The sequence below is a fragment of the Rousettus aegyptiacus genome, unplaced genomic scaffold (assembly GCF_014176215.1).
Source record: "Rousettus aegyptiacus isolate mRouAeg1 unplaced genomic scaffold, mRouAeg1.p scaffold_m13_p_10, whole genome shotgun sequence".
In the NCBI taxonomy this organism is placed as follows: domain Eukaryota; kingdom Metazoa; phylum Chordata; class Mammalia; order Chiroptera; family Pteropodidae; genus Rousettus; species Rousettus aegyptiacus.
In genome coordinates this window covers 44183472-44203791 of record NW_023416285.1, presented here as the reverse complement: position 1 = coordinate 44203791, position 20320 = coordinate 44183472, and the positions used below count along the sequence as shown (strand labels likewise).

The following is a 20320-nucleotide window of genomic DNA, read 5'->3' as shown; positions in this document are numbered from 1 at the left end:
TGACATTTTTGATTGCTGTATTATTGAATGAAGGCTATTCCTGATGCAGATTTGGGTTAAACCATTTTATCATATCCTCAGCCTTCAAGAATCTGAAATATAAGTCATATGGAACACAAAACTATAAGGATGCCTCAATCCAAAAGCATACTCCATTCAGGTTAATACCAAATCACATAATTACAGGAAATTCCCTTTCCATGTCCACTCATAAAACATTTTAATCTTTGAAATGTCTGCTTATCTTATTCCTTCCAAGTTACGTTTTTTTCCTATTGACAGACTCGAAAACTGCCGATTCACACACAGAAATAAAGATTTTAAAACATAAAGATATTGGAAAATATTTCAACTCTCCAGTGAGCTGGGTCCTAAAATGACGGCATTAAACCATTTATAAAAATCAATTAAATACTCAAATTAATGTTAAAGGAGTATCTAAAGTAATCCATCTCGGCAACTGCAGATCAAATAGCTTATTTGGCCCAAGTTTGATCAATTAGCTTCATATCAAAGAAACTTTAATCTGGAAAGAAAATTCTCAAATCCTCCTCAGCCATTTAAAATGTCAAAAAGGGAACCACTTAAAAGGTATACACCCAGTCCTCATAAAGAAGAAGAAGAAAAAAAGAGGTAATAATAAAGCAGATTATGAACAAATTGGAACTGTGATGCTTTTAGCCAAAAGTTACACAGAATTTCCAAGAGTCAATATCATCTTCACTTATTAAAGAAAGTACATCTTGTTTATGACTAAACAGCAATGTTATTTGCCCATAGACTACCGAAGACCCACAGTAACCTAATCAATAATTTTTTTCTTCCCTTTTAAAAAACATAAAAATACAATAACCATTTCAAGATCAACAGTAACACAGTGGTAATAAACTATAATTATTAGGATTGACAAATACTAATACTGCCAAAACTTATCATCATTATTGAGTACTTACTATCTACCATAGATGGCATAATTTAATGTACCCTCACAACTCTGAGATGGTATCATTATCACCCCCATTTTACAGATGAAGAAACTTAGGTTAAATAATTTGCCCAAGGTCATACAGCTAGTAAATGGAAGAGCCAAGATCCAAACTCAGGATATGTTTCATGACATCGAAGTTCATAATTTTAATCACAAAATTATACTGGCATTTTTTACCACTGGCATTTTAAAATGGACAAAAAAATAAATCTACTCCTTTATAGTCAATCCCACCCTACAGAATGACTGATCTGTTCTATTACTACAATTTTTTTGCCCTTTTGCCCATTTTAGAACTTCACATAAATGAAATCTCATATTATGTACTCATGACATAAAGGAGTCATATCAGGAGCTTTTCTCCTGATTTATCTTTATTCTGGTACTTATTAGTACTACTGTTCCTTTTTATTGTTGAGTAATAGTCCATTGTATAAATTTACCATGATTGGTTTATCCATTCACCTGCTGATGGACATTTGGATTGTCTCCAGTTTGGGACTTTTATGAATAACACTGCTATGAACATTCAAGTTCAAGTTTTTTATGGATGCATACCTTTGTTTCTTTTGAATACCTAGAAGTGGACTTGCTGGGTCATAAGGTAAAAATATTTTCAACTTTACATGAAACTGTGAAACTATTTCCCAACTTGGCTGGCACCATTTTATACATCCACCAGCAATGTAGGACAGTTCTACCTGCTCTACATCCTCACCAACAATTGATATTTTTGGTTTCAATTTTAGCCACTCTAGTGGTTATGAAGTGATATCTTCTTGTGGTTTTAATTTGCAATTCCCAGATGATTAATGATGTTAATCATCTTTTCACATGCATATTTTCTATTTGTATATTATCTTTTGAAAAGTGCCTGTTAAAATCTTTTGCCATTCTTAAAAATACTGTTGTTGAGCTTTTATTTTTGTCTTCTTATTGAGTTGCATGCATTCTTTATACACTGCAAAATCATCAGTCACAATAACTTGTAGCTCAAACGAATCACTAGAGTTTTGGGATCCCAAAGAACTAGCACTTCTCTACATGTGGCTCTTCCTGATCAGCAGAATCTCCTTTGGCTCCTATGGGTATTTACAATTACAGTACAGGTATGTATAAACATCCACAGCAATTATATCTTAGCAATGGAAGCCAGGACAGTATATAACAACAAAGCCCTCCCCACCCCCACAGTGTCACATTAGCTTCCCTACTGCAATCTTTGCCCCATCGGTTACATCTGAATATTCTATCTCCCACAAAGTTGGTAGGATGATGACTTGGGCGCCGGTATTCAACAAAAAAGAAACCATAAAAGGTTGACTCTCTTCTCTCCCTGAAGTTCCTTCAGTATATTTAGACATGCGGGTATGATCTTTGATCCCCCTTAAGGACTGGGAGACTTCAGCTCAATCTCTATTCATCATTCTCCTTACAGCACCAGAAGTCAAGGTATAAAAAGGAGCAGTCAGGCCATGAAGGGAGATAGTGGCCTGATAGTGCATTTACTTTCAGTTTCAAGCACCCACACTTGCAGCTCAACTAAACTTCTAATGTTTTCAATCCACCCAAAGCTCTGTATCCTATTTTTCGACACCATTTTCTCACCTTTGGGGATTCTTTAACTCAGCAGCTATAGTCACAGTGCCTTTCATCTGGGGCCATGGGGTTGAGTGTACAACAACCAAAGCACCATTTGGGCTACCTCTCAGCTCAGCCCCTAAATATTCGTGAAGGGGTAGAACACTGGAGGACTCTTACTCACCCTGCCTCCGCCACCCTTGCCCAACACTTGGACAAGAGCATTTGCTACCAGATGCCAGTCTTTTCCTAGCCTCTAACCCAGTCCGCAAGGCCCTCATCCTTTCTTTCAGAAAGCCAGGTCTGTCAACACCCCATTCTTAACAAGCAGTTCATCTTAAGAACTGCAAGGTGTCTGAGATTTTTGACCTACCGAGCAAGATAACAAAGTAGCCTCTTACTATTTCATAGATACTGTCAGACCACACGATAGTCCTAGGTCAGAGACACAGGACTTGTTATTCATAGTACAGCAAGGAACATGAGCACCATGTGTACTATCAGTTCCCCCAGTGCCCCCAAGATCCACAGAGCAGGCATGGAGAGGCCCAGGTTAACGCTCTGCAGGTTTATATACCAACTGAGGATATTGCCAATTTCTATTTGCTTCTATTTTGTTAAGCATTTTTTGTCTACACTCACGAGATATTGGTCTGTAGGACTCTCCGCCAACTGGCCCCCTCGCCTGCTCCCCCCCCCCCCGCCACACACACACATCCCTGGCAGTAGCTGTCTGGAGATAATGCTATCCTAATAAAATGAGTTTGGGCATGTTTCCTCCTCTTCAATTTTCAGAAAAAGTCTGCATAGAATTGTTACTATTTCTTCCTGAAATGTGTGCCAGAGCTCACTAGTGAAACCACTTAGACATAAAATTTCCTTGTGAAAAAGTTTTTAACTATAAATTTAATTTCTTTAATAGATGTAGGGTTATTCAGGTTCTTTCTTTCTCTTGAGTGACCTTTGATCATTGATAATTTGTGTCCTTCAAATAATTTGTCTATTTCCTCTAAGTTGCTGAATTTATTAGCATAAAGTTATACATGATATTCTTCTATTTTAATGCCTGTAGAAATGTCAACTCTTCATTCCTCATTTTGGTAATTTCTGTCTTTTCTCCTTTTTTCTTGATCAGTCCAGCTGGAGATTAACCAATTTTATCAATCTTTTCAAAGAACCATTTTGGCTTCATTGCTAGTCTCAGTTGCTCATTTTTTATTTAATTGACTGTTATCTTTATCACCTTCCTTCTACTTACTTTAGGTTTAATTTGTTCTTTTTCTAGATGCTTAAGATGGAAGCATATAGCAAACTATATAGCCCATAGACCAAATCAGGCACATGGTCTGTTATGTATTATTCTCCAACTAAGAATGGTTTTTACATTTTTAAATAGTTGAGGATATAAATATATACATATATACATATATAAAAAAACTTACATGACATGCAAAGCCTAAACTATTTGGCATCTGACCCCTTTGTCAAATTGATTTAGATCACTGATTTTAAACTTTTCTAAAATAAGCACTTAGCATTACATTTTTACTCCAATGCTGCTTTAACTTTCTACTAATTTCAATCTCTTTATCATTCACTTCAAGTATTTTCTAATATCCCTTATGATTTCATCTTTGACACAGGGAAAATAAAGAAGTGTGCTATTTAATTTTCAAATATTTGGGGATTTTCTATTTTATTACTGATTTTTAACTTACTCCATATCAGAGGATGTAATACTCTAATATTTCCATCATTTGAAATGAGACTTATCTAAGGCTCAGTCTATCTTGGTGAACACTGCATGTACACCTGAAAAGAACATTCGCTACCAAATGCCAGTCTTTTTCTATCCCCTAACCCAGTCCACAGTGTGTTCTGCAGTTGCCAGGGTAGTGTTCTATAAATGTCAGTTAGGTCAATTTGGTTGATGGTGTTGTTCTGGTCTTTTACAGTCTTCTTTTTTCCTCTTCTATCAATTACTGAGAAAGGCTGTTAAAATCCCCAAATATGATCGTGTATTTGTCTATTTCTCCTCTACTGTGCATTTTTACTTCATATATTTTGAAGCTCTATCATTAGGAAGAACATGACTTTTTATTTGTCCTATTAAAAAAGACTAGTAGTTACAGGACTAGGAGTCTCCCTTTGAACTAGGAATAAAGTTCAAACTTCTAATAAGAAAAGGTCTGATTGGTTTGGCCAGTTTCTATGTAATATGGGGGCTGTGCAGAGTTCTGGAGTCAGCACATCTCATAAGCTACTGAGCAGACAGTGATAACTGCTTTATGATTAGGCATCCATATCTGTTTCAATCAGGGTCATAGGCAGGGTGGCCTATGCTAAGAGAAACTCTCAAAAGGAGCTTGTGGGCATGGCAGGAAAGGGTATGGCCATCTAGTTACATGAATCATCACTCTAATTTTATCCCTTAGGAATGGAAGATATGTACAACCACATGCGACCTCATCATCACTGTGTGGAGGACCACTCCAAGAAAAGAGAATATCTTCACAAGCTAACAGGACTGAGGAGCTTCTGTTTACCTCCGCTCTACAAGGTATGGTAGGAAAAAAATACAGAACATACAAGGTATTCCCTATTCCTCCAATATTTTTTGCTCACAAAACAAATTCTAAAGGCAAAGTACGATCCTGAAAGTCAATACATTGAGGTTTCCCGTCACAGTCAGAGTTCAATGATTTAAGACAAATGAGACTTAAAGATTGACTCATCTCAGAAAGTCCAATGATTTTTAAATTTGTCTCAACTGTATCACATTTATAAGATCTATCTAAAATAGCACCCCCAACTCTTATCTCCACTGCCTTAGGCATTCTATCGCATTATCCTGGTATTTCCATCATAGCATCTATCAAAATTAGACTGTACCTTTGTTTATAGTTTGATTCTCCCTCCCCCACTTCTTTACAATGCACATTCCATGAGGAAAGGGACTTGTCTGTCTTTAACACCACTGTATCCTCTATCCCCAGTGCCTAGAACAGAGCTAGTGAATAATAACCTCTCAATACAAACCTGAGGAATGAATAAATTAATCATGGAGAAAAGGTATCATCTAAAACTAGCATTATTTACACTGGGCTCTGAAAGATAACTTTGGGTTGTCCATTTGACTAGAATAGGTTTGTATAATGCTTTGAGACATCACACCACTTCATATGAAATAAACATTGTCACAAGGAGTACTAACAAACTGAGAAAATCCTTTCCAAATAAGTTTTTAAATACTCAGATTTAGCTTTTAACCAATATACTCTCCAGTAACATTCCATCTTAAAATTTTTAAGTTTCTCTTACCTTTTAACTAGCTTATGATTTTTATCAATCATTTAATTAGCAAATACTTATTGCTTCCAACTTTGTGGAGGGCATTATGGAAAATTTACTAAAGACCTTGCCCTGACAGACTTAGAAATCAATAAAGAATGGCGTGATCACAGCTGTGCTTTGGAAAGATTAACTTCATATCAGTATTGTATTGGGCTGGAGGCAGGGAGACCAATTAGAAGGCTATTACAGTAATTAATTCAAGACAGAGGTAAATGGAGGATCAGATTTAGGATAGAGACAATTAAAATAAATGAATTAAATATAACATGAAAAAATAAGAAATGACAAATACTCTACATTTTTACATTTTTAAAAGAATTTCTTATAGACTATTACCAGTGCTGAACCACTGTTCTTAGTTACGGCTGGAGGACAACTTGGGCGAACAACTATTTTAATTCTTGAACATAATATGACCTGTCACCATATTACAGATGAGTAATTTGCAGATGTTTAGACAGAAATATCTGAGTGTTTAAGAACTATACTTTTGTACCCAGAGATTAACACCAGCACTAACTGGTTCACTATACCATTTGGATCTCAGCTTTGATTTCTAAAATTAAACATCAGCAACTCAAAAACTAGATACAGGACTACATTTCTCAAACTAAACTGGGAGCAGTAAACTGTAAGCCATGCGTCCTAACAAAGATTTGAATTTTTCAATTTTGATAACATATGTTTTGAAAGCATATTCTGGATCATCTGGATAACCACCTCATATCCACAATCAATGACACTAGAATTAGGGTAAGTTAAGAAAAAGGCACAGAAGGATCTTATAAGGAAAATGATATATCTATGCCAAATGAAAGCCAATCCCCCTAATTTGTGATTTAGGAAAGAAAGCTTTGGAGCATTCAAATACAGAAAAGTGATATAGGAATTGATTTATCACAGGATATATATAGTACATAGAAAACTGCATGTCTTTCCAAGGCAGACAATGGTATATTCACTATGCAAAGAAAAATTTTGTTTCAGCAAAAAATCATCATCTATCACCCTAAATTTAACTGTTTTACTGGTTTTATAATTTTGTTTATATTTCATTCATAAATTTACTTGTTTTATACTTGCATAAAAACAATAAGCATAAGGACTGTATATACATCTAAAAATTAAACATTTTAATAAAATAGAATTATTTAGACTAATACTGGGGATCTGCAATATTTTTTCCCTTTTAAAGGGGGACTACACTTTATTCATGCTTAAGACTAACATGGTGGGAAATTCAAATCAGAAATACCCATTACCAAATCTTGGATCTCCTAATTGTTTAATGTGTAAACCTAAGCAATAATCTAAGCCTCAGTTTACTTGAAGGGTTACTGTGAAGATAATTATGTGGTATACTATAATTCAAATAAAAATTATTTTCCTCTTTATCTAAATTACCATCTTCTGATTTCTCTTTTTATTTATTTTTATTATTTTTTTTAGGTGAGGCAACCCTTGGTTGACCTCACAGATTGCAAGAACCTAGTCAGCTTAAAATCATATATGTGTGTGTGTGTGTGTGTGTGTGTGTGTGTGTGTGTGTGTATATGTATATGTATGTATGTACACAGACACACACACACTTTTTTTTACACCTACAGTACCTGGTCTTCCTAGGTGGTCTCCCATCCAAGTACTAACCAGTCCCGACCCTGCTTAGCTTCCGAGATCAGACAGGATCAGGCTTGTTCAGGGTGGCATGTCCGTAGACTTAATTTCTCTTTTTAAATGGCATTCAATATTCTATCAAACAGCAGGGTTTAAGGTCTTGTCATCTTGGATGTCTGTCTCATGCACATTATATCTTCACAATGTCTCCTTCCCACTGCCACCAACAATTTCCAAATCTCCAAAGCCTGTAGCCTACTATGGTATTTTTACCTACATCTCTAACCTACAACAGATCCTACATAAAAGCTACAGGATTCATCTTTCCAGTGCATCTCTGAGGCTGTCACTTATTTAAAAATTGTCTCTAATTCTTGAGGCCTTAAAGCCCTTAAAGCCCTACTCAGCTCCATATTTCTAACTTTACCTTCAAAAGTTCAAAACTGAAAGTTCCCTGAAGCAATAATATTGAGGCCTCTTAACACTCTCATCCTCAGAACAGTATGTAAAACCATATATATATATATATCCAACAGTAATACTTAAAAGAAGTAATGAAAATGTGTGATCACCTCCCCACCCCCCACAAAAAGACACCAGACTATCTCCAGTGGCATAACTCTTTCTTCATTTCTTTCTAACACACTTCTCATTATTAAGAGAAAATTTTTCTAACCACAATCTAAAAACTGGTCTTTAAAGACAAGCAAGAAGAATCACAAAAAGACAATAGCCCTCTGTGGTTGAAAGAAAAAAAAAATTCAATGAAAAAGCATTTTAATCTCCCTATTTTAATGTTTTTAAAATTCTTAGTCTTACTATTAATTTGGCAGCTAGATTGCCACAGACCAAATAATTGCAACATAAAATCTACAAAGAAAAAAAAATAAACAGAATCAAATTCCTACTGGATATTATAAGAACATCGGACAAATGATTTTTAAAATCATTTAAAATCATTAAAATTAACTAAACCTTCTGAGTACCTCTCAGTTAGTTCCCCTAAAATTTTTGGTCTCTTATTCTTCTAATGGGTGAAAGCCAAAATATCCAAGCTATATACACACATACACAAAAAATATTTCCCCTGTGAATAAAATACATGATGTATGATGCTTATGACATACCATGACATCATCTCTTTGTAGAAAGCTTGGATAAGAAAATTATTGCTAATCATTAGATTATCAGTAGGCATTTCTTAAATATTCACCTCTCTGTTCACTCTCATACACTCAGTATCACTGACCCAGTCTCCCACTACAAAAGCTGGAAAAAAACAGAGGGCTCAAAATTAATACATAAAAATTGGATTCACACGTAACTTTTCAGTAACACAACTGTTGTGTTTAAGGAGACAGAAACCTTAGGGATCTGCAGCACAATCTAAAACATATATGGATCTTTAGGTAACCTAACAAAATTAAACTATAGCTGTTATAAAGTCAATCAATCCAATTCTCCAGCTCTTTAACAAAGGGCTCCAGTATCTAGAATAAGAGTTCTCAATTCACCTTTATCAACTTAATGTACTCACATCAGAAGCATGCACCAAGCCACCACAACTTCCTATTTAACAATAAAGGTAAACTTGTGAACCAAAATAGGGCTCCCAGAGACGTAATTCACTTGGATTATAATATCTACTGCAAAATTTTCTATAACTTTACTCTCCGAATTCATGAAATAGATAGGGTGGGGAGACATAAATATAAAACATGTCTGACAGTATCTCAATTGTTATTTCCCAATGGCAGGGGCAAAGGGGTCACTCTATGAATGGCAGAGTCATAAAAGAAAAAGACAACATTTCTAACTGTTACAAAACTGGTCCATATGCTCAAAAATGTGAGCATCCACACCCCAACAAGTTATAGACTACGATCTAAGACAAGAGCTTAACTGCAGAATAAAATGCCAATGCTCTGCCTCCCTAAAGGAACATACAACCCCATAAACTGCCGAACATCATCAAACCAATACCCACCAGAGTGGATATTCTGAATATTAAATCAGAAAATCGGGATCAGTGCTAGCGGTTCTCTAGGCCTCAGCAGCAGCCTTAGGTATCAAAGCAAACTCGAGCCCTCTTAACACTCAAAGAATAATGTTGATGTCATTACGAGGCTACTAATTCTTCGCACTCTGGGCTAGTCATTCCTTGATCCACAACGAAATTCTTTCCCCCACTCCCAATAAATAAAGAGATCTCAAGACAGAGAAGCCCCTTCGGCTACCCCCTTCTCCTCTACCTCCAGCGGCTGCTGCTTTCTCCTCCCTCCGGCTCCGAGGTGGGGGCTCCAGAAGGTCCGGAGCAATTCCAAGCCCGGGCGGTGCTTGTTTTGCCTGTGCACGGTAGCTCTGGCCAGCTGTTTCTTTTCCCAGTTTGCCCGAAGTGCGGCGCTACTGGGGACCCGGCGGCCGAGGAGGGAGCCCGGGTGGCTACGCCACCGCTGCCGCCGCCTCTGGTATGTCAGGGGCTGGGATTGTATTTCGAAAGATCCGCCATTTTCACCTCGTCATCACCATCACAGCTCAGCAGCTTCCCCGACAGCCCAAGACCCGGCCGCCGCAGCCGCCGCCGCCAGTAACCTCCCCCTTCCTCCTCCTCCCTTCCCCAGCCCTCCCCTCCCGAGAGGCGCACACCCACATATCCGGGGAAACCTCCGGCCGGCCCCGCCAACCTTCAAATGCACAGGGAGATACAAATGCATACACAGCCCACGACGAGACCTTTCACCCTACAACGAAAGACGGTGTTCCTGTGGGCCCGACAGCCACGCCAAAGGAAGTCGCGCTACCTGCGGGGTCCCCCGTCCCGCGTATTTTTTGTTTTGAAGAGCAAAAGCCATGGGGAAGGCAATAAGGACAATAAAGAACCCAAATTCTTTCCTTTTCAGAGAAGCAACCTGACAGGTGATGGAATACATTTTATTCACTATACCCACCTCAGACACTGAAAACATGATCAAGACCTTTAATATCATTCACCAAAGGTAAACATTTTCCTCCACTACTTTGACAGAATGAGCTATTTCCATATACACGTCTGACATCTGACACGTTTGTAATTACAAGCACTGATCCTCATGCAGATACTGGGTCAAAACATCCAATTTTAAAAATAAAGTTCTGAACTATTTACCTCTCCACTTGAGTTCATTTGATCATTAAAGTCTATGAACACTGTGCCTTTCAATTTGTTATTGGTTAAAGACAATAAATTGCTACTACGTTTAAAATATATTGATCCTATTTATAAATGAACGATTTCTAAAATATAGAAAATATACCTATAAGCTAAAATTCCTTGCCACGCTTTTAGGATCTAAGTCAACAAATTAAAATTAAACAAACAAACCATCTACTGCTGTTCAATACAATGAAACTTAACAGCTTGCTTTACAACAAGAAGACCCCAGAGTTACCCACCAACGCCCACCAGCTCTTCTCATCATGGTTTAATAACTAAAAGAGAACATAGGTATTTTTAATTATCAAAAATAACAAGAAAACATAAGCTTCAAGGTTTCTAATGAGACCAGAATCTTACTAAAACCCAAATTTACTACCTTGTTAATTTCAGAAATATCTGATAATCACCCATTCAAAAGCTGCATTCTATACCTGCCATTCAACTACGGCACAAGCTATAAAAAACCTATCTGCAATGAGCAAATTGAATTTCAACGTTTGGAATAGGGCCACTCTACTATTTTTTTAAAAAAAGTTAGTCTAAGAAGAGGTGGAAGTTGAAAAAGCCATTTCATTTCCTTACCTTGCTTGAATGACACCTATATTATAAAGGTCGGTAGATTCAGTATTAAACGAGTGTTGTTTACCACCCAACCCAATCGCCGCCTCTACATGCAGCCTGCTAGATGCTGAGAATATCACGTCTTCCCACTGTCTTCATCTTTAAACTTTATTTTCCCACCACCAGCCCCGTCCACCCGCACTCTGATTGTTTACCGTTGCTTGGCCAAGCTAAGCCCCGGCCCGCTCCCTTCCCCCGTGCACCTCGGGAACATTATGACATTTGGCTGGTGGGCTTCGCGAGGAAAACGGACACTCACGAAGAAGACACCATACAAAGGGGCGTAGGAAGAATGGGGCGGCGGGCAGCAGGGAAAGGAGGGGCTGGTACAAAATGACACAGCAGCAAAACCGGTTCCCAGAAACCCGGGGCCGACACGGCCGGATTCTCGGGCCACGCACTGTGCGTGTCAACAGCCGCGGGAGCCCATCCTCCAGACCGCCAGGAAGGGCGGGCTGCCGGGTGACAGCCGCCCTCCCGGGTGCGGGCGGGAAGGGGCCGACCCGGGAGGATACTCCCGCCCCCTGTGGCCCGGGGGTGGGGCGCGAAGACCCCCAGCTAGTAGGTTCCCGCTCTCTGCCAGGACCCACTAGCCCGGCTCCGGGAGGAGGCGGTTCAGTGCCCTCCGCCCGCGCCAACACCCGCAGTGGGGGCTGACGCCCTTTCCCACCCGCCCAGATGCCTCCACCCCGGTGGCTGACACTCACCAAAGCCGGCGGCGCCGCCGCCTCCTCGCGCCGCGCTCCCTGGGCTCCCAGCAGCCGCGGCGGCGGCGGCGCCTCCGAGACACAGACCCGGGTTTGTTCAAAATCACGCGCCCAGCGCCATTCCACCGCCGCATCCCATAATACGCTGGGCCCTCCCCGCCCGCGCGCCCCTCTCCGCCCACCCCTCCACTCCGCCCGCCCCGCCTCCCCGGTCGGCTTCCTCCGCCCCGCCCCTTCCGCGGCGCCTGGCCCTCCCCTTGGCAACCCGAGCTCGCGTCATTCCGCTAGGCGCGGTGAGTAAGCTCCAGCTCCACGTGACTGAGTGGGAGCTCTGTCAAAGCTTTCGTACGGAATGTTCCATCTGGCAGAGGCTGCGAGGGGGATCACGCCCGCAGTTGTGAGGGCCTGCCTCATCTAGCGTTCCTTGTTAAGAGGTCCGTCGTAGGTGAGATTTCCAGCATCCTGCAGCTGTTAGATGTGCTTGGGTGAGGAGGTGATCACTATTCACAAATGCCAAATCTTTGCGGTTTTTAGGCACCGATTTTGTAGGGGTCGCTAAAAAGCCCTTGGGCGATCACGCAGAGTTAAACTTATTTTGAAGGGGACTTTTTTTGCGGTATAAAGCTAAGACCAACACAGTCAAAATTATTTATTTAGTCACCTTTTCCTTTTATTTTTCTCGCTCTTTTATTATAAAAAAAGACCCAAATTTGGAGTAGGATGAACAGGAACTGAGAGATTATTTAGTTAATAACTGCTCTGTGTGAGACAAGAACTACACAAATAACAATAGAAAATACAAGAGTGATGTAAAATAGTGTGGTACAGTCTGTAATTGCTAATGGAGCACAAAGGACATACAGGTCAACGTGAGGGCCTGGAACACAATGGAGGTGAGAGGCAGTGGAAGCAGCAATCACTTTGGAATCAAGCAGTCCTGGTTTTAAATTCTGGCACCTCACTTATTAATATATAACGTTTGTCAAGTTTCTTTTATCATCTACAAAATAAAAATACAGCCCAGGATTCTGAGGGTTAAACAAAGAGAGGAGTGTCAAACAGCTACACAGTCTCTGCTGCAAATGATCTTTTCTGTCATAAGCGACGCAACTCCATAACTCCCACCTCAAACTCAATGGTTAGGGTTTAGCAAGGTAGGGGACATGAAGTTAGCAAAGGCTTGAAAGTGAGAAGGTCCGCTGCCTGTGCAAGGAACGTGAGAAAACTGAATGATACACAGGCTTCGTTGGGATCAGTAGGTGAACCTTGTTTACGAGGAGCCTTGAGAGCTAGTGTGAGAAAACATCTATCCAGGGAAACAAAGAATCCCCACCAAATGAAAAAATTTCCCAGTTTATTCCACAAGGCTAACATTACCCTGATACCAAAAACCCAAAGCAAACAGTACTAAAAAAAAAAGAAAAAAAAAGTGGGAAATTCTTCTGTTCTTACTATGGTTTTGTTACAAAGACAAAATTGAGTATTAAGCTATGAAATCCAGTATTGTGGTAATACAAAAGAATTCACATCATGACAAAGTGCAATTTATTTCAAGAATGGTTGTTTAAGAAATCTGCTCATATAATTTATTAAAGGGCAAAAGCAAAATGATATTCTATAGAGATCCACCATATTTTAAAAATTCTTAGTAAACTAGAAATGAAAGATCCATTTTCTTAACTGGATCAAGACAGTCATCAGAAAACAACAGTAGCATCATACTTTAAATGAAACAATAAATATTAAAGTCAGGGGCCCAATAAGGATGCAAGGCTTTAGCAACTATTATTTAACATTTTTCAGGATGTCCTAGCTAAATGCAATTAAATACAAAAAAAAAGGTTTAAATACTGGAAGAGAGAGACTAAATAGTCTTTATTTAAAATAATCACAAAGAGCTAGCTAGTGGTTAATCACTTGGCCTCTGGAGCCAGACTGCCTGGGCCCAAATTCTGACCCTCTTGCTTAATAGTTTGTCATCTTAGGCAACTTACTTTCCTCTTGCATCTCAGTTTTCTCATCTGTAAGTTAGAAATAGTGTACATATAAAGTGGTGTGAAGATTAATGAGGCAGCATGTGTAAAGCATTTAAAATAGCACCTGGAATATGGTAAGTGCTCAGTGACTAAAAACTATTAATAATCAAAGCTACATTACAGCCTAAAATGTAATCTAATCTTTTACTTCTTCAAAGAAAGGATTTTCACTCTTAAGACCCACAGCTATTCAAAACATCTGTATTTCAAAACTTCTTCTTTTCTTTTCATTTACATGATGGCTTTTCCAGATGAACTAAAAACATTTATTCAGCAAATATTTTTTGGTCGCATCTACCAGAGCCCAAGCACTGTGCAAAGGCACTGGGAAAAAAGTGGTGAGCAAGACAGAGCAGCTCTAGCCATAGTAACTTTCTACAGTGCTAGAACTCTTCTATATCCACACTATCTGATATAATAGTCACTAGCCACATGTGGCTGTCAAGCAACTAAAATGTGGCTACTGTTCCTAAATAATGGAATTTTCCATTTTATTTGTCATTCATTTAGTCACATGTGGCTGATGACTATAGTAGTGGACAACACAGTTCTAGAGGAAGTGACAATAAATATGTAGAAAAAATAGAGCTTTTAAAATAAATAGCGGGGATAGAAAAAAATGAAAAAGTAATGGTACAGAGGTATGAGTTGGGTAGAACTATCGATAGACAAAACAAAATGTATTACTGGTTACCTATTACGTACCAGGCATACTGCTATATACAAAGTATACACTAGTTAATAAAAATTTCTTAAACTAGGTTAGTTTCCAAGAAATTATTCAGAAGTTCCTTAGTTCATGAGTCCATTTGTTATAAGTACAGCTTTAGGCCTTCTGTGTTCCTGCCACTCAGAGAGGGTCACTCTAAGCTCATGCCCTTCTCCCAGCAGTAAATTGCTTGTTACTTGGTGCTTGCTAGTCTGATTTTGGGGGTGAGTAGTAGGAAGACAGCTTCTCTGCAGTCCTGTTTCAACTTAATCTTAGGCAGGCTCTGTGGCCCTGGGTCTCGGTGATCCTGATGCTCGCTCAGTATTATGACCTCTTAACGATCTAGGCCCAGTTTCCAGTCCTCTCCAGGATTAGAGGGTGTTTTTTCTTTTTCCTATTCCTCCAGCTGCAACGGGTCTCCACCTTTTCCCTTGGGGAACAACAGATTTGTTGCCATCCTTTATCATTTAAGTCTTTTGTTCCTTAGGGTAGAAGGGTCTGGGCTTCTTACTGCCTTTCTTGCAGTGGCAGCTACTCCTCTCCTCTAGGCCGGTACCACCTGGCAGTCTTTCTGTGTCTGCCACCCCCACCCTGCCCCCAATCTTTGTCCTGGGTGCTCAGTGGAGGTCCTTAGAGTAGAGCCTGGGAGTGGATGTGAACTCCCCTTATGATTGGGATTCTCATGGCAGCCCACACTCAGTCTTTAGCAAGTTATTTAACAATTTAGCAAAATTATTCTTTCCTGTTTGTATGGCTGCAGTATCTTCCTTCCCATGCTTTACCACAGGTGGCCCAGTTGCTTGCATCTCATCTGTGTTTAGAAATACCTGTCTTTCCTTAGATTTCAGGCTTCTTGTTGCTTGGTGACCTCAGCTCTCTGACTGGCTCAGTAAAAGTTATGATTTCGTAGATTACCTAATTTGTTGTAGCAGTGGGAGCAATGCTTTTACTAGCTTTCTACACTGAGGCAAAAGCTGGAACTCCTCCAGGTATTGTTATTAAAAGAATTTGAGGGTCTCTGTTGTTGGACCACAATTCTCATCACAATTTTACCCAAGACAGTCAGTCCTTCTACTTACTCTCTTAACGTACCACTTCCTACATATCTTTCTATCTCTCAGAGCTTCACAACCCAAGTTCCGCTGTCTGATTCTGGTTGCGGCCACGGCCGGTGGCTTTTGAACCACCTTCTTCACCTTACTGACATAAGTTCCTACTCAGTCTTTAGATTCGTGTACTCCTTGATTTTAGTGTCACCCCCAGAGAAGGGAGAATTAGATGGACACAACATCACATTCATGATGCTGGGATTTTCTAGGGCTCCTATTTACACAACTATGTTCTTTACTCAATTTAATAAATATTTTTTGAATGCTTACTAAATACAAGGCACACATCTTTGAGTTCCTTGTTTATAGAAATGAATCAAGCTATTACATCTTTTTCACCCTTCTCTCCACTTCCAATTCAACTATATGACTCCACTTGAGTATACGGGAATTAGCAGACAGTGAGTACTAGGTGGCATGAATGAAACCTAAGGTTACAGTAAGTCTAGAGAGAGATAAAAAGGGAAGACGATCAGAACACACTGGGAAATGGAGAGTGTAGCCTGTGAAGATCCATGGACCTCCAAGTAGAAGAATAGGACTTGGCTGGACTCTGTTCTTAAGTGGAACTGTTGGCCATCCTGACACCAGAGGAGCTTTGGAGAAGCGGAACAATTTAGTTGAAACTTCTCTTCCTCTAAGGCTGGATAAGCATTAATCTTTGAAACTGCTAGAGAACATAACTTAAACTATAAATAATATATAAATACATACATAAAGGCACTTCAGACTAAATTCAATACACACAAGACTGAGGAAAAAAAGTATGGGTTTATTTTCTTTTTCAGTTTTTACATTCAGTGAAATGCACAGATCTTAAGTGTACAGTTTGATGAACTTTGATAAATCCATACACCCATATAATCCACACTCCTACTAACATATAGAACATTTCTATTACCTAATATACTTCCCAGTAAATTCCTACCCTTAATTATATACTCTTTCCCAGGCAATTTCTGATTTTCTATCACCATAGATTAGTTTCATCTGATTTTGAATAATATGTAGATGAACCCTAATGTCAACCTCAAAAATAAAATAGCCAGTTATATTACCAGCAAATTGAGTTTATTCAGGAATAGCAGAGAATTGCAATTTGTGACAGTCAAGCTATGGTGATCATAGGCAAGTCTGAAAATATTCAATGGAAAATTTCAGAAATAAACAATTTATAAATTTTAAATTGCACACATCATGGTTATTGTGATTAAATCTTGTGCTGCCGTGTTCCATCCTATCCAGGATCTGAATCATCCCTTTGTCTAGCTTATCCATGCTGTGTATGCTACCACTCACTAGTCACTTAGCAGCCAACTAGGTTACCAGATTGACTGAGATGGTACCATAGTGCCTGTGTTCAAGTAAATCTTATTTTACCTAATAATGGCCCCAAGTGCAAGAGTAATGATGCTGGCAATTAGATATGCCGAAGAGAAGCCATAAAGTGCTTCCTTTAAGTGAAAAGGTGAGTACAGTACACCAAGATATTTTGAGATCATATTTACATAACTTTTATTACAGTATATTATCATAATTGTTCTATTTTATCGTTAGTTATTGTTAATCTCTTACTGTGCCTAATTTATAAATTAAACTTATCATAGTTATGTATGTATAGGAGAAAACACAGTATATATAGGATTATGTACTACCCACTATTTCAGGGGTTTTGGACCATATCCCCCACGGATAAGGGGAAACTACTATATGTATATATATTTTTTATATGTCTGGTGCTTTTCACTTAGTATATTGTTTTTGAGATTCATCCATTTTGTTGCATGTGTTAAAAAGAAGTAAGAAACTCAAAATGGAGCCATTTTTGCTAAGTCTCACAAAGACTTAATACCTAACAAAATTGCAGTTTCAGCTTCTCCCAGGAGTAGAATTTTAAATCAATCAGTCTGGAATTCCCTGGTCAGCACTAGTGGGGTAATCTGCTTGCTAAGACTTCACCTAAGGAAAGGTGACCTTGCCTGAAATAATCCACTCTTTTGATTTTCTTGTCCCACCCTCTTTCTGCCTATAAAAATCTTTAATTTTGTACAACTCCTTGGAGTGCCCTTCTAGTTGCTAGATGGGATGCTGCCTGATTCATGAATCACCTAATAAAGCCAATCAGATCTTCAAATTACTCAGCTGAATTTTTTTTAACACGTGTCTCTGCAGTTTTTTGTTTTTTTTTGTTTGTTTGTTTTTGTTTGTTTGTTTTTTACTGCTGAGTAGTATTCTATTGAGTGAATATACCACACCTTATTTATTGACTTTCCTGATGATGAACATTTGGGATAGTTTCACTTGTGTCACTTATAAATAAAGCAGCTGTAACATTTTATACAAGTAAACATATGAAAATCATGATTTTAAAAACACAATATTGAAGCTATATTGAAAGAGGATGATTCAATCTTGCTAGGTAGCCTCAAAAGTGGAAAAGAGATCTCAAATCACAGGGCAAAAACTACAGAGAAATTATGATGCTAAAGGCAAGTCGCTTTGAAGATAAATCCGAAAGACCTGATATATGACTCTTTGGAGTTCCAGAAAGAGAGAAAGGAACAGGTAAAAGAAAGGTAACAATTAAACAATGATAGAATAGTTCCCTGACCTAACCATAGACTTGCATTTGCAGATGAAAAAGGTCACTGAGTTTCAGGTAAGAATAATGAGAAAAGACGCACTGAAAACCTCTATAAAGAGATCTTCAAAACTTCCAGATGGAAAAAAACAAGTTACCTCTGTAAAGAAGAAGAAAAGCAAGAACAAAGAGGACAGGGAACTGGAGGAGGGAGAAGTAGTTGAATGGAAAGGGGAGAAGGAGGAGGAGGAGGAAGGTATGGAAATAAACATGAAGACTGACCAAATGGGAACAAGCAAAAGCTATTTATTCAGAGCTTTCTATAGCAATGGAGTCTGCCACTATCACTGTGTTTAACAGTGAGTCAAAGGCAGGCAGAGGAATGGGGAAGCTTTAAAGTGGTAAATGGGAATTTAGGTATGCCTAATTAGAGGCTGTTGGCATGGGGAAGCTGTCAAACAGCCTAACTTGAAGTGAGGTATCTTATGTGATTGGTTACGGGAGCATATTTGGCTTCCTCTGGTTGCTACTAAATTAGGAGTGGGGGCAAAAATTCAAGAATATGTTAGTTTTAGTTGACTGCTTCAGGAGTTGTTTGGCTTCCTGGGATGGGTGCTGCAGATTGTGGGTCAGAGCTTTGTTTTTATATATGGTCTTGCCTTGTCTGTTTGCATATTCAGTGTCTAAAGAGAAGGAAGGAAGAGGGAGAGGGAGAGGGACAGGCAGAGAGAGAAGGGGAGGGGTAGAGAGAGAGAGAGATAACTGGCTGGACTTTTCAGCTAAAATCGTGGAAGCTAGAAGACTGGAGTAATATTTACAGGGAAAAGGACAGCCAACAGCTCAGCCCAAATCTCATTCAACAGTTAGGATGATAGAAAGACATTTGTGGATATACATGGATTGAAAAATATATTACCCATGCACAGAGTCCGAGGGATCACTTAAGAGCGAATACTACTACCAAGCAATAAAACAATCAGAACAGAGACCACCTATCAAGACAGGGAAGATGAAGTGAAGAAAATTTGTGTTAATTTCTTTGAATTTTTATAGTAATATGAGTTAATAATGATAACGTAACTGGGAATTATAACACGAGTGGTGAATTAAGGATTCCTAAAATAGAAGAGACATACCTCAGAGGAAAACCAAATACTTTGTGAAATGGAACAAAAGTACCATTTTCTTAGTAAAACCTAGGAATTATGTGGGGACAGAGGGGCAGAAGTAAATAGGTTCTAAAGATCACACATTTGTCTAAAGATCTCAAATAAAACTAATACGAAATGTAATAAAGAGGCAATGGGGTACTATAGTGTCTAGAAGGGAGGAAATGGCTGAATACCTGTTCTTACGCTCTCACATATTACAGAAAAAGTGTTTGATAGTGAATGTCACAAAAGGGAAGGTAATCACTAAACTGAAAATATGACATACTTTTTAAAAAACCTTAATACAAATTTCACACTAGTTAAATTGAAAAGAAAATGATACAGGGCATGACAGAACAACATAATAAAATTAGAAACACCCAGAATAAGTGGCAAAACTCAGGAAAGAATTAGAAATAGAAATAATATTTTAGGAATGAAGACTAAACTAGAAGGAAAAAAAAGGAGTAAAAAAAAAATAGCAAATAATGCCTTAAGAGAATTAGAGAGGTAAAGGGAAAAAAATATTTAAATAAAAGAGATGTGAAAAAAATAAAAAGATTTTGAGGAAAGGTAACTAATATTAAAGATAGGTAAAGAAGATCTAACATATAGATAATAGCAGTTTCTAAAGAAAGAAAAGGAATAGAACAAGTACATAAAACATAATTAA

General features: G+C 38.6%; 1 protein-coding gene and 1 pseudogene across 5 annotated transcripts in view; both read right to left on the bottom strand.

The window, feature by feature from the left end:
• The window catches only part of LIN54 (lin-54 DREAM MuvB core complex component), a 58452-nt gene extending 46238 nt beyond the window's left edge, over positions 1 to 12214 (bottom strand). The window contains exon 1 of one of the 5 annotated variants that reach the window (XM_016156203.2): positions 12062 to 12214. The gene's annotated coding sequence lies outside the window, so the exon portion shown is untranslated. Of the gene's footprint in view, positions 1 to 9789; positions 10099 to 11315; positions 11453 to 12061 lie in introns of those variants that run through there. The other 4 variants (XM_016156206.2, XM_016156204.2, XM_016156201.2 and 1 more) reach the window with 4 other exon arrangements.
• On the bottom strand, positions 7522 to 7640 carry LOC118608899 (annotated as a pseudogene).
• Positions 12215 to 20320: the final 8106 nt, after the last annotated feature.